Here is a 12392-nt window from a genome sequence, read left to right as displayed (position 1 = left end):
TAGATTGGTTAAAAATTTGTAAAAATAACAGAACCACGTGGGGACTGACCAATAGCATCGATTTGTGAAAAAATATGAAATTGACCAAATTTGGACATACGAGGTTTCCGCCCGACAGCGACGATATATATATATATATATATATATATATATATATATATATATATATATATATATATATATATATATATATATATATATTGTGGTGGCCAGAAGGAAACAGTCCATCACAATGCAGCACAGTCACCTGCAGCACCATGGAGAGCACCATCAAGAGGGCACAAGGTCTGGGTGAAACAGTGGTGTTCAGGACCAAGGACAGCTCTAACACAGGTGTGCAGCATTCCCCTCTGACAGGCAGCCTCAGCTGCAGGCTGTTGGGCCCAATTAGGAATCACATAAAAGTGAACAAAGAAGCCACAGAGTGAGAAGCAGGGGAAGAGGACAGACACAGTGTTGGATGCATTCCAGCCCAGCCAGCCCAACTACCCTCTTGAAGATAGAGGCTTAATTGACGGCGTGAGTAAAGTGAATCTCCTTAACTAATCGTACACCTCTTCTGCCTCTTTTCCAGAAGTAAATCAATGCAAAAAGGAGCAACCTGAGAAGGAAGAAGTACCTAAGTTCAAGTTTTCTCCCCTTTACCCTTAACCCTGCTTTATGACAAATAAAGAACTTTAAGTTTTGCTCCAATGAAGTTCGGCCTGGTGAATGATTTACTGTGAATTCCAGAGCTAACCCTCTCAGCCTTGTGTGTGAAGTTTACAATATATAAAATTGGTTCACAGTTGGAAACACAGTTGTTGTTGTTTTTTTTCACAAATTGTGCTTGCAAATTGTATAATATCCAAGATAAACATTTCTAGTAATTGTGCAGTTAATTCTCATACTGTATTTTCAGAAAGTTTTGGAATATATTCTCTACCCAAATGTGTCACTATTAAAACACAATAAAAATTATTTAAAGAGAAGGTTTATATTGACCTTTTAAGATTTTGTTTACATCTATCCTTGTATATATTTTTGCTATTTTATTAAAAAGGTTATACAATCTTAGTTGATTATTTTTGACAAAACATATATATAACACATGAGCAGAAATGGGCAACATCATAAGCTTATTTGATGTGGCAGTATTTTACAGTAAAAACTTTATAATCTATCCAATTTTTGTAGTTGATTTTTACTCATCTCAGTATAGCAATAGAGTTTGCTAAAAGCTGTTCATTCATTCACACACACACAGAAACGCGATTCATATTTAAACAGTCTTTTTGCGTGTACAGACACTTGCGATTAGAACAAAGCAAATATTGAACTGACCTCTTCCTCAGCCGGATCTGTTACTCCTCGAAATGAAACTTCCAGCACTTCTGAGGTAAATTTTCCAGGATTATTATCAAGACAGTATTATTCCTCACAGCGTCTTAAAGTACATGAGTCTGAAAGTGAACTCGCGGTGTTTGTTATCCAGCTGAAGTGGGCTCAAAGGTTTGCATGGATCGCCTCACATTTGCGTTTGAATAGCGCGCGCTCTCCGTGGGCGGGGTCACATTAAAACATAATGAGCTGAGATGAGAACGATTGACATCTCTCTCTTTTCATACAAATTATATAAACTGAGAATATTTGTTTTTTATAAAAATTACTTCATTTAAAAGAAGAGAATTCAAGCTTCATGCCTGTGTGACTGTTTGACTGAGTATAGGCTGAGTTACAGTTCATTTTCGGACGCGTTTCAGAATTGACTTCACTGACAGAGAGAAGGCAGAACTCGCTTCATGCTTATTTTTCTTTATTTGGCAAAAAGCACAACACTTTGTTTTTATTGTGAGTATACACACAAAAAATACACACTTAACAGGATCGATTGATGTATAACACAAGTATGTCAAAATCAAAATCAAAATAGTATTTTGACTCTCTTTTGCACTGATAAGGAAAAAAGCAAGCAGATCACGCCGTCGTGATTGCCGACCTCAGGGGGTTAAATGAAACATAATCCCATTAACTTTTTCTTCATTATGAACCTATGAACTGTGTTTTTACTACTTCACATAGCAACTATGAAATCAAATGACTCTATGTGTAATAGAGGGTGTGCCTAATGTATCATATGTCAGTGTTGTTGGTGGGTGCCTTTGTCTGAAAGGATACTTTCTTTGTGGCAGGTGAATTGCTGCTGGGCTGATGTTGCCTGCCTCATCGGATGATGTCTCCTGTCCCCCTTCTGCCACCTCATTTTCATCCTCCAATTCATCTGCAGACTTCTCTGAATAGCTGTCCTCTTCATCACACATTTCCATGGGCAGTACATGTTCGCATTCTGGCTCTTGGTCCAATTCCCCTTCCGTTGCCCTTAATTGGAACTCATCCTCCTCAGCTCTTGGTCGGCTTTTTCTCTCTGCACGTTGCTTTATCGGCAATGTCGTCCAGCCTCTCCAGTCATCCTCGTCCTCGGAATCCTCTTCCATCTCAGCATCCACTTGATGTGTGTCCTTTTTCCCGTTTGCTACTGTCACTTTCCCCCTTGATTGTGTTTTACTCCTCTTCTGCTGGACATAGTCAACAGGTAGGAAGTCGCAAGGCAGCAAAAAGTTTCGGTGTAGGACCCTCGCTTCCCCTGGGCCACGTTCTGGCTTAACCACATACACTGGGCCGTCTGCATACTTCCTTTCCATCATAACATGCACTCGATCCTCCCAGTATGACCGGAGTTTCCCCGGACCACCTCTTTCTCCCCGATTTCTCACCAAAACTCTGTTTCCTGGCTGGAGATCTGCTCCATATATCTTCTTGTCATAGCCTTGTTTTGCTCTCCTCTGCTCTTTCTGAACTGTTCTTGATGCCAATTCATATGCCTCTTTCATGCGCTTTCTCCACTTGGCAGCATAATCACTATGCAACACTCCACTCTCCCTTGGCTTCAGGCCAAACATTACATCAATGAGCAGCCTCGGGTGTCTGCCAAACAGAAGGTAATACGGGGCATAACCTGTTACTTCACTGCGCGTACAGTTATACGCGTGGACGACCTTGTTTAGAGAGCTCTTCCAATCAGCCTTGGCTTGACTCGGCAGAGATTTCAGCACTGACAACATTGTTCTGTTAAATCTTTCCACCTGTCCGTTTCCACACTTAACCCCTTCCTCATCAACCCCAATTTTGGCAAGTGATGCATACATGACATACCCAAAATAAAAAGGTTGCTGCTCATAAGTCATTCTGAATAGACACATAACCAACATATATTTAGAAAGCCAACCCTTGAGAGTTTACAGTTCAAGACTAAAAATTAACCAGACTGTTATTAATATTGAGATATATACATAAGTCTATTGAGATTTATAACATAAAAACAAAAAAAAAGAAATATTAAGAATATATTTATTAAATGTATAAGAATATGTGAATTTAGGATAGCAACTTATAACCACAACTAAAATGTAGCCACAATTGTGGTCATACTTCATTTCAAATCTGAGGATGATATATCTAAAATTATGCATTTTATGAAGCCTATTGTGAGACCATGTAAGCGGAGGATTTGGAGAATTTTCAGAGAAGGCAAACAAGATTCTCGTCAAATAATTTATTGACATGTAAATACCCATTTACAGTCTCTGACTAATGTCTGGCGAGGAGAACTGGCCCCATTTATGTTCTATTCATTTAAATCGACCAACCTTTCACACCTCTGCCAGTATGAGACTTGTTCTTCATTATTCTTTTATCCTTATTCTTTTGTTTGAATTCAGCCATTATAGCCTTTCTTCTGGCATAATGCTTGGCCATCGACACCTAATGTAACCCCCCTATACACGAATAATCCACCCATTAACTTAAGTCTTGTTAGAAAACAAACAACAAAAAACTATTATTGGAAATTTTAAATGCGAATTATTTTTAAAAAACGATTGTATGGAATAGAAAGCTCCTGCAGCAGGTGCATTAGCACAACAGGTAGCCTCAAGCTACATGACACAATTTATTAATATTACACTTTTATTTAAAGCACACTTTAAAACATCGAGTATTTGTCACGGGTGGTTGAAGCAGACGAGGAAGTAGGATCCATTTGCAGTATTCCTTTATTATACAAACTCAGACTACACAAACGTAAACTCAGACTCAGGAAACAAGGCACAGGAACAGAACAACCAGCAAACAAACATTAAGGATTGACAAAGACTGAACTAGACACACAGGCTTAAATACAAGGGCAAACAAGCTAAACAAGATAACAAGGGGGTGTGGCTAATAGGAAGCACCTGGGAAGACTAATAGACATAACTGGGAGCTGCTAAACATGAAACAAGACAGAAACACAGACTAGACTTATGACATAACTCCCCCTCTTAAGGAGCGGATTCCAGACGCTTCTCAGAATATAGTCCAGGGTGGTGGTGAAACTGAGGCGTTCTTGGGGGAGGTGGGAGGGCCAGGTCAATGGAGCAAACTGTGTGGGCGACCAGGGTGGAGCAGGCTGTGCAGGCGACCGGGACGGGACGGGCCCTTGACGACCAGGGCGGAGACGAGCCTTCAGGTGGCCATGGTGGAGACGACCAGGGTGGCGCAGGCTGTGCAGGCGACCATGGCGGAGACGACCAGGGCGGAGACGATCCTTCGGACGGCCATGGTGGAGACGACTCTTTGGGCGGCCATTGCACAGGAACAGACACCGGCTCAGGAACAGACACAGACACCGGCTCAGGAACAGACACAGACACAGACACCGGCTCAGGAACAGACACAGACACCGGCTCAGGAACAGGAACAGGAACAGACACCGGTTCAGGCTCAGGAACAGGAACAGACACCGGCTCAGGCTCAGGAACAGACACCGGCTCAGGAACAGGAACAGACACAGGCTCGGTGGCAGCCATCTTGTCCGGAGACACTGGCTCGGCGGTGGCCATCTTGTTTGGAGACACTGGCTCGGTGGCGGCCATCTTGTCCGGAGACACTGGCTCGGTGGCGGCCATTTTGTCCGGAGACACTGGCTCGGCGGCGGCCATCTTGTCCGGAGACACTGGAACAGACACAGGCTCAGGAACGGTCTCTGGATCGGCAGACGTGACGGCCATCTTGTCCGGAGACACTGGCTCGGTGGCTGTCATCTTGTCTGGAGACACTGGAACAGACAGGCTCAGGAACTGACTCAAGAGCGCCCTCCGCGGCATGCTCAGGAACAGACTCGGGTTCGCCCTCCTGGGCATCACTGGTGTGCTCAGGAACAGGTTTGAGAGCGACCTCCGCGGCGTACTTAGGAACAGACTCGGTTTCGCCCTCCAAAGCGGCCTCAGGGACAGCTTTCTCCGCAGCGGCCTCAGGGACAGACTCGAGAGCGCCCTCCACGGCGTGCTCAGGAACAGACTCGGTTTCGCCCTCCTGTGCATCACTGGTGTGCTCAGGGACAGGCTTGAGAGCGACCTCCGCGGCGTGCTCAGGAACAGACTCGGTTTCGCCCTCTGCAGCGGCCTCAGGGACAGCTTCCTCCACAGCGGCCTCAGGGACAGCTTCCTCCGCAGCGGCCCCTTGCGTGGCAGGCATGACAGAAAAAATTGTCTCAGTGGGAAGAGATTCTGGAGTGGCGGCTATGACGGGGTGGACCCAATGAGGCTCTGGCCTAACTGTGCTGGCGTGTGGTGTGAGTATTGGAGTTGCCAACATCCTGATGGGCATGACATGAACTGGGACAGGTTTCGGGAATATTGTGAGCTTGCGAGGTTCCTCCTGTGCAAAACCCACAGTAAATGGTGAACCACTCAGTAAAAGGGCAAAGCCAATATATTGTGCTAGCGTGTATTGCGGGGTATCATCAGGCATGAGGAAATAAAGAAACCTATTAATTCCACGGCCAAACATGTTCTTTAAGACAGTGTCCTTAAAGTCCACCCCATGGCAAAACTCACAAAACTCCCGCACATATTCCTCCATCGGGCGATTATCCTGGCGGAAGCGACATTCTGCTGGATCCATGTTGTGGTCAATCCTTCTGTCACGGGTGGTTGAAGCAGACGAGGAAGTAGGATCCATTTGCAGTATTCCTTTATTATACAAACTCAGACTACACAAACGTAAACTCAGACTCAGGAAACAAGGCACAGGAACAGAACAACCAGCAAACAAACATTAAGGATTGACAAAGACTGAACTAGACACACAGGCTTAAATACAAGGGCAAACAAGCTAAACAAGATAACAAGGGGGTGTGGCTAATAGGAAGCACCTGGGAAGACTAATAGACATAACTGGGAGCTGCTAAACATGAAACAAGACAGAAACACAGACTAGACTTATGACAGTATTTGTATCATACTCTGGTCGCGGTTTTAAATGGTTTCAAGTCATAAAAAGATTTTGAAATATGTTATATTTAGCATTTTAGATTAAGCTATGGGCTATCCTTACCTAGCATATGCATTCTGTAAACATTCTTTATTCATATGAAAACCACAAATCGCACGAAAATCACACACAAAACACATATACTTCAATCGTGCATTTATTAGCTTCTTGTTTCAGGTGAAGAGATGTCACTTTCGCTTTTATTATCACGGATGTCCAGAATAAGGAAGTGTACACAGGACGCGTCATGCAGAAGAGGTCACGTTGAACCCATAGACAGTAAAAAATATGGACAAAGCGTCTGTGACGTCACCCACAGACTTTCTGAAGAATGGTTTTGAGGCCGTTTATGGGGGGTATGGGCGGCGCCATCTTGGAAAATCTTGGGAAATCCTAACCCCGCCCACCTTCTGGCCAATCCATATATGGGTAAAAGGGCGGGCTTTGTGTGAGACTGAGCCGGCCGCCTAACACATAAATTTCAACATATTGAAATGCAGTTTAGTGTGATAGTGTAATATTAGACCAAGTCAAACAGCGCTGCGTTACCTCACAAGTTTAATTTGTCTAATAAACTGACCTGTGAGTTGTAATTCTGCACTCGCGTGTAGTTCGGTAGAATGAAATGTCCATATTCCTTTTATATCTGCGGGACTCGCGTCGCGTGTGGAGCTGATAGCTGTCTCTTAGCAATCCCGAACTGCTTCATATCACAGTCATGATAAAAGCATCGATGTATTCAGTCATCCATAAACATTATTAGATCGGTCGGCTTGACGTTGACGACAAGATCCATAATTCTTAGCAAATGTTACGTCATCAAACTACGCCTTTGTTATTGTAAGAGGTTAGCGACCCCTAGCGGTGAAAAAAAATGTCATACTGTACATTTAAAGAAAACGTAGGCCTACCAGTTTGGTATTTTAACAACGTTTTTAAAACGTCTTTTTCCAACATGCAGATTACGTTATTTTTAACACCTGAATAAAACGTCTCCCAAAAGTTGTAGTTTGGTCTAGTTTCTTTTAGTAGTGAACAAACGTGATATGTACGTTTTTTTGACTACTTAAATATAACATACCAGTTTGTATTTTAACAACGTTTTTAAAATGTCTTATTCCAATGTGCAGATTACTTATTTTTACACCTGAATAAAACGTCTCCCAAAAGTTGTAGTTTGGTCTAGTTTCCTTTTAGTAGTAAACAAACGTGATATGTACGTTTTTTTGACTACTTAAAGAAAGCATACCAGTTTGGTATTTTTACAATGTTTTTAAAACGTTTTATTTTGGTTACATTATTTATATCCATTTAAAAAAAAAACTTTTAAAAATGTTTTTAAAACGTTGTACTACAACATTACTTAATTGCAACCAAAATACAACGTTGTAAAAAGTTGTAAAAAAACGCCAAGACTTCAGTCATAAATTAGTATTAATATTGATAGCATCACTGGTAGCGTCGTTGCTAACTTACTGTCCATCTGTTAAAATGGCGAATATATCAGATGTATGTTGTCTACCTTTTGGTGCAAGTGAGGACACATTCGAGCTGCACGCGGTGCAGTCTGAGCTGGAAGCTGTAGAGAAGCAGATCCGCAACCTTTTAGAGAAACAAGTCGAGCTGAGAGACCGGCTTTTAGCTCTTGAAACAGCACGCGCCGATGCGTCGATGCGAGACCGGCGTTTAGCTCTTGAAACATCACGTGCCGATGCACACAAATCAGTGACTAACATTAGTAATCCGCTGACCCCGACCTCGTCTACTCCGTTCGTTTCTCAGCATTGGTCCCGAGCGCCCAGGTCACATTCAGCCATGGTTTCGTTCACTCCGGCTCCGACACGCCACCACGAAGCCTGGCTGGTTCCGCAGCGGAAGACGCGGGCCAGGACCAGAGCAAGAATCTCTCTGCCCTTCCCGGTTTTCGAGATCTCCACCCAGAACCGCTTCTCCCCTCTTCGCGAAACGGAACGCGATGCTGTGATCATCGGCGATTCCATCGTCCGGCACGTCCACGCTACGTTAGGTAAAAGTAAGGTGCACTCACTGCTTTCCTGGTGCTCGTGTTTTCGATATCGCTGCGCGGGTACCCGAGATCTTGAACGGTGATGAGCGTGTCAGAGCCGTCGTGTTGCACGCGGGAGTGAACGATATCAGGCTGCGGCAGATGGAGGTTCTGAAGAAAGACTTCAGGAGCCTGATCGAGACGGTACACAGCACATCGCCTGAAAAAACGATCCTTGTGTCTGGATCGCTTCCCACGTACCGACAAGGGCATGAAAAATTCAGTAGATTATTCGCGCTAAATGAATGGTTAATGTCATGGTGCAATGAGCAGAAACTGCTCTTTGTAAATAATTGGAATCTGTTTTGGGAACGTCCTAGGCTCTTCCGCGCTGATGGCTTACACCCAAGTAGAATCGGAGCAGATCTTCTGTCTGATAACATCTCCAAGATGTTAAATACCGTTTGACTAGTAACCAAAAGTCCAAATTACAGTCTCTGCTGCACCAACTTAATTGATATAATTACTTGTGTAGAACATTGCATAGAAACTGTGTCTATTCCTCATTTAGTGAGATCAAATAATAAATCTACTGCAGGATCTAGGAAAAATCTAATTGTTATTAAAACAGAAAATCTCGCTATTAGTGAACAAAAACAATTTCTAAAGCTAGGTCTTCTAAACATTAGATCACTCACACCTAAGGCAGTTATTGTAAATGAAATAGTCACAGATAATAGCATCGATGTACTTTGCCTTACTGAAACCTGGCTTAAACCAAATGATTATTTCGGTCTTAATGAGTCTACACCATCAGGATACTGTTATAAGCATGAGCCCCGTCTGATTGGTTGTGGCGGTGGTGTTGCAACAATCTATAGAGATCTTCTTAATGTTACCCAGAAAACAGGTGACAAGTTTAATTTGTTTGAAGTACTTGTACTAAATGTTACGCTCTCAGATGTAAGAAAAAAATCCCTATAATCTCTAGCTTTGGCTACCGTATATAGACCGCCAGGGCCTTACGCTGATTTCCTAAAAGAGTTTGCAGATTTTCTCTCAGATCTATTGGTCAACGTCGATAAAGCATTAATTGTTGGAGATTTTAACATACACGTAGATAATTCAAATGATGCTTTAGGGACTGCGTTTACAGATTTATTAAACTCCTTTGGGGTCAAGCAAAACGTCACTGGTCCCACTCATCATCTTAATCATACACTCGATTTAATTATATCATATGGAACCGATCCAACCGATATAGATATTATACCGCAAAGTGATGATGTTACTGACCATTACATGGTAACTTGCATATTACGTACTGCTGTAATATGTCATGCTGCGCCGCGTTATCGACCAGGCAGAACAATCCTCCCATCCACCATAGATAATTTCTCAAATTGCTTATCCAATCTGTCTCAGCTGCTGCCTGAACCCAAACAAACAGATGAACTAGAAGAACTAACTAGCACTATGAGCACCATTCTTGGATATTGTTGCACCTGTTAAATTAAAAAAGGTCAGAGAGAAAATTAAAGCACCATGGTACAACAATACTACGCATGTTCTAAAGAGAGAAACCCGTAATTTAGAGCGTAAATGGAAACAAATTTAGAGGTCTTTAGAATCGCGTGGAAAGACAGTATGTCACGTTATAAAAAGGCCCTAAAAGCGGCCAGGGCTGAGCACCTCCGCAAACTAATAGAAAATAACCAAACCAATCCAAGGTTTTTATTTAACACCGTGGCTAGACTAACAAAAAAACAAGCGTCACCTGAACAAAATATCCCGTTACAGTTTAGTAGTAATGATTTCATGAACTTCACTGAGAAAATAGAAAGCATCAGATCCACAATTGTAAATGTTCAATCTTCAATCACGCCTTATAATTCAGCCTCAATTATAACCCCGCAAGAACAATTACAGTGCTTTACAACTATAGAACAAAAAGAGTTAAATAAACTTATCACTTCATCTAAAACAACAACATGTTTATTAAATCCTATACCAACTAAACTACTGAAAGAAGTGTTACCTATAGTGGAAGAGCCTCTCCTCAACATTATTAACTCGTCTTTATCTTTAGGTCATGTTCCAAGAACATTTAAATTGGCAGTTATAAAACCACTCATTAAGAAACCACAATTAGATCATAATAACCTAAAAAATTATAGACCCATTTCAAATCTTCCATTTATGTCTAAAATATTAGAAAAAGTTGTGTCCGCTCAACTGGGCTCTTTCTTGCAAGAAAATGACATCTATGAAAAGTTTCAGTCTGGTTTTAGGCCGCACCATAGCACTGAAACTGCGCTCGTTAAAATCACAAATGATTTACTTTTAGCTTCTGACCAAGGCTGTATCTCAATATTAGTTTTACTTGATCCTAGTGCTGCGTTCGATACTATAGATCACATAATACTCTTAGATCGACTACAAAATTATACTGGTGTTCAAGGACAAGCATTAAGCTCCCACATGGAAAGAACCTATATAAACATATATGTTTTAATATAGGTTTTGATATAGGTTTTTAATATATGTGACATATATAAAATTGGCTGTTTTCCAATATTATATGTACATATATGCACATATATGTGTACATATATACGTGCATATATGCACGTATACATGTTTGCATATATGCACGTATATATGCACCTATATGTTCACCTATATATGCACCTATTTGTTTACCTATATATTAGTAAAATTATTAAAATCCATAGCTATAGGCAACATAAATACAAGCCCAAAATGTAGAAATTTACATTATTTATTTACTTAACAATCAAATAGTACAAGAATAAAAATAAGACAAAAAACTGAACAGAAAAAAAAAATAATCTTTTTGATCTTCTCAGCTTCGTGAGCTTCGAATTGATAGATGTGCCTATCTGAGCTAGGCATCATGTATGACAGTTGCAAAAGTGAGATATGAGCTACAAAATGACCATCCTGCCATGAGCTATATAGGAGACATATCTTGTATGTACATATAGGGCTTATATGTGGATATAAAGAAGCAATACAGGAGACCTATATTGCCTGTATATGCACATATATGCACCTCAATTTTGCCTATATGTGGCATATATACGTATATATGCGCATATATCCTCATATAGGTTCTTTCCATGTGGGCTGGTTCAGATCATACTTATCTGACCGCTATCATTTTGTCTATTTAAATAGAGAAAAATCGATCATAACTCTAGTAAACTATGGAGTGCCGCAAGGATCTGTGTTAGGCCCTCTATTATTCTCAATATATATGCTGCCACTTGGAAATATTATAAGGAAACATGGAATTAGTTTCCATTGTTATGCTGATGACACTCAAATATATATTTCATCAGGGCCGGATGAAAACGCTAAATTATCCAAACTGACAGAGTGTGTTAAAGATATAAAAGATTGGATGACGCGTAATTTTCTTTTATTAAATCCAGACAAGACAGAGGTACTACTTATCGGTTCAGAAAACCGCCCACAAAACCTCTCACAATAAAATTTTTCACATAGTAGGATGCCCTGTTACTTTATCCTCTACAGTAAAAGACCTGGGTGTTATATTAGATTGCAACCTGTCTTTTGAAAATCATATTTCATATGTTACAAAAACAGCCTTTTTCCACCTTAGAAACATTGCTAAGCTACGTAATATGCTATCAGTTTCTGATGCAGAAAAGTTAGTTCATGCATTCATGACCTCGAGACTAGATTACTGTAATGCTTTATTAGCTGGTTGTCCTGCATCCTCAATAAACAAGCTACAGTTAGTCCAAAATGCAGCCGCTAGAGTTCTTACTAGATCAAGAAAATATGATCATATAACACCGATTTTAACATCACTACATGGGTTACCTATAAAGTCCCTTATTAACTACAAGGTATTGCTACTGACTTATAAAGCCCTAAACGGCTTAGCTCCAGTCTATTTAACGGATCTTCTATCGCCCTATAATCCATCGCGCTCTTTAAGATCACTAAATTCGAGGCTTTTGTTCATACCTAGGATTTCCAGATC

Source organism: Scardinius erythrophthalmus (genome assembly GCF_964197995.2).
Source record: "Scardinius erythrophthalmus genome assembly, chromosome: 18".
Classification (NCBI taxonomy): domain Eukaryota; kingdom Metazoa; phylum Chordata; class Actinopteri; order Cypriniformes; family Leuciscidae; genus Scardinius; species Scardinius erythrophthalmus.
Note: the sequence above shows the minus strand (reverse complement) of the source record.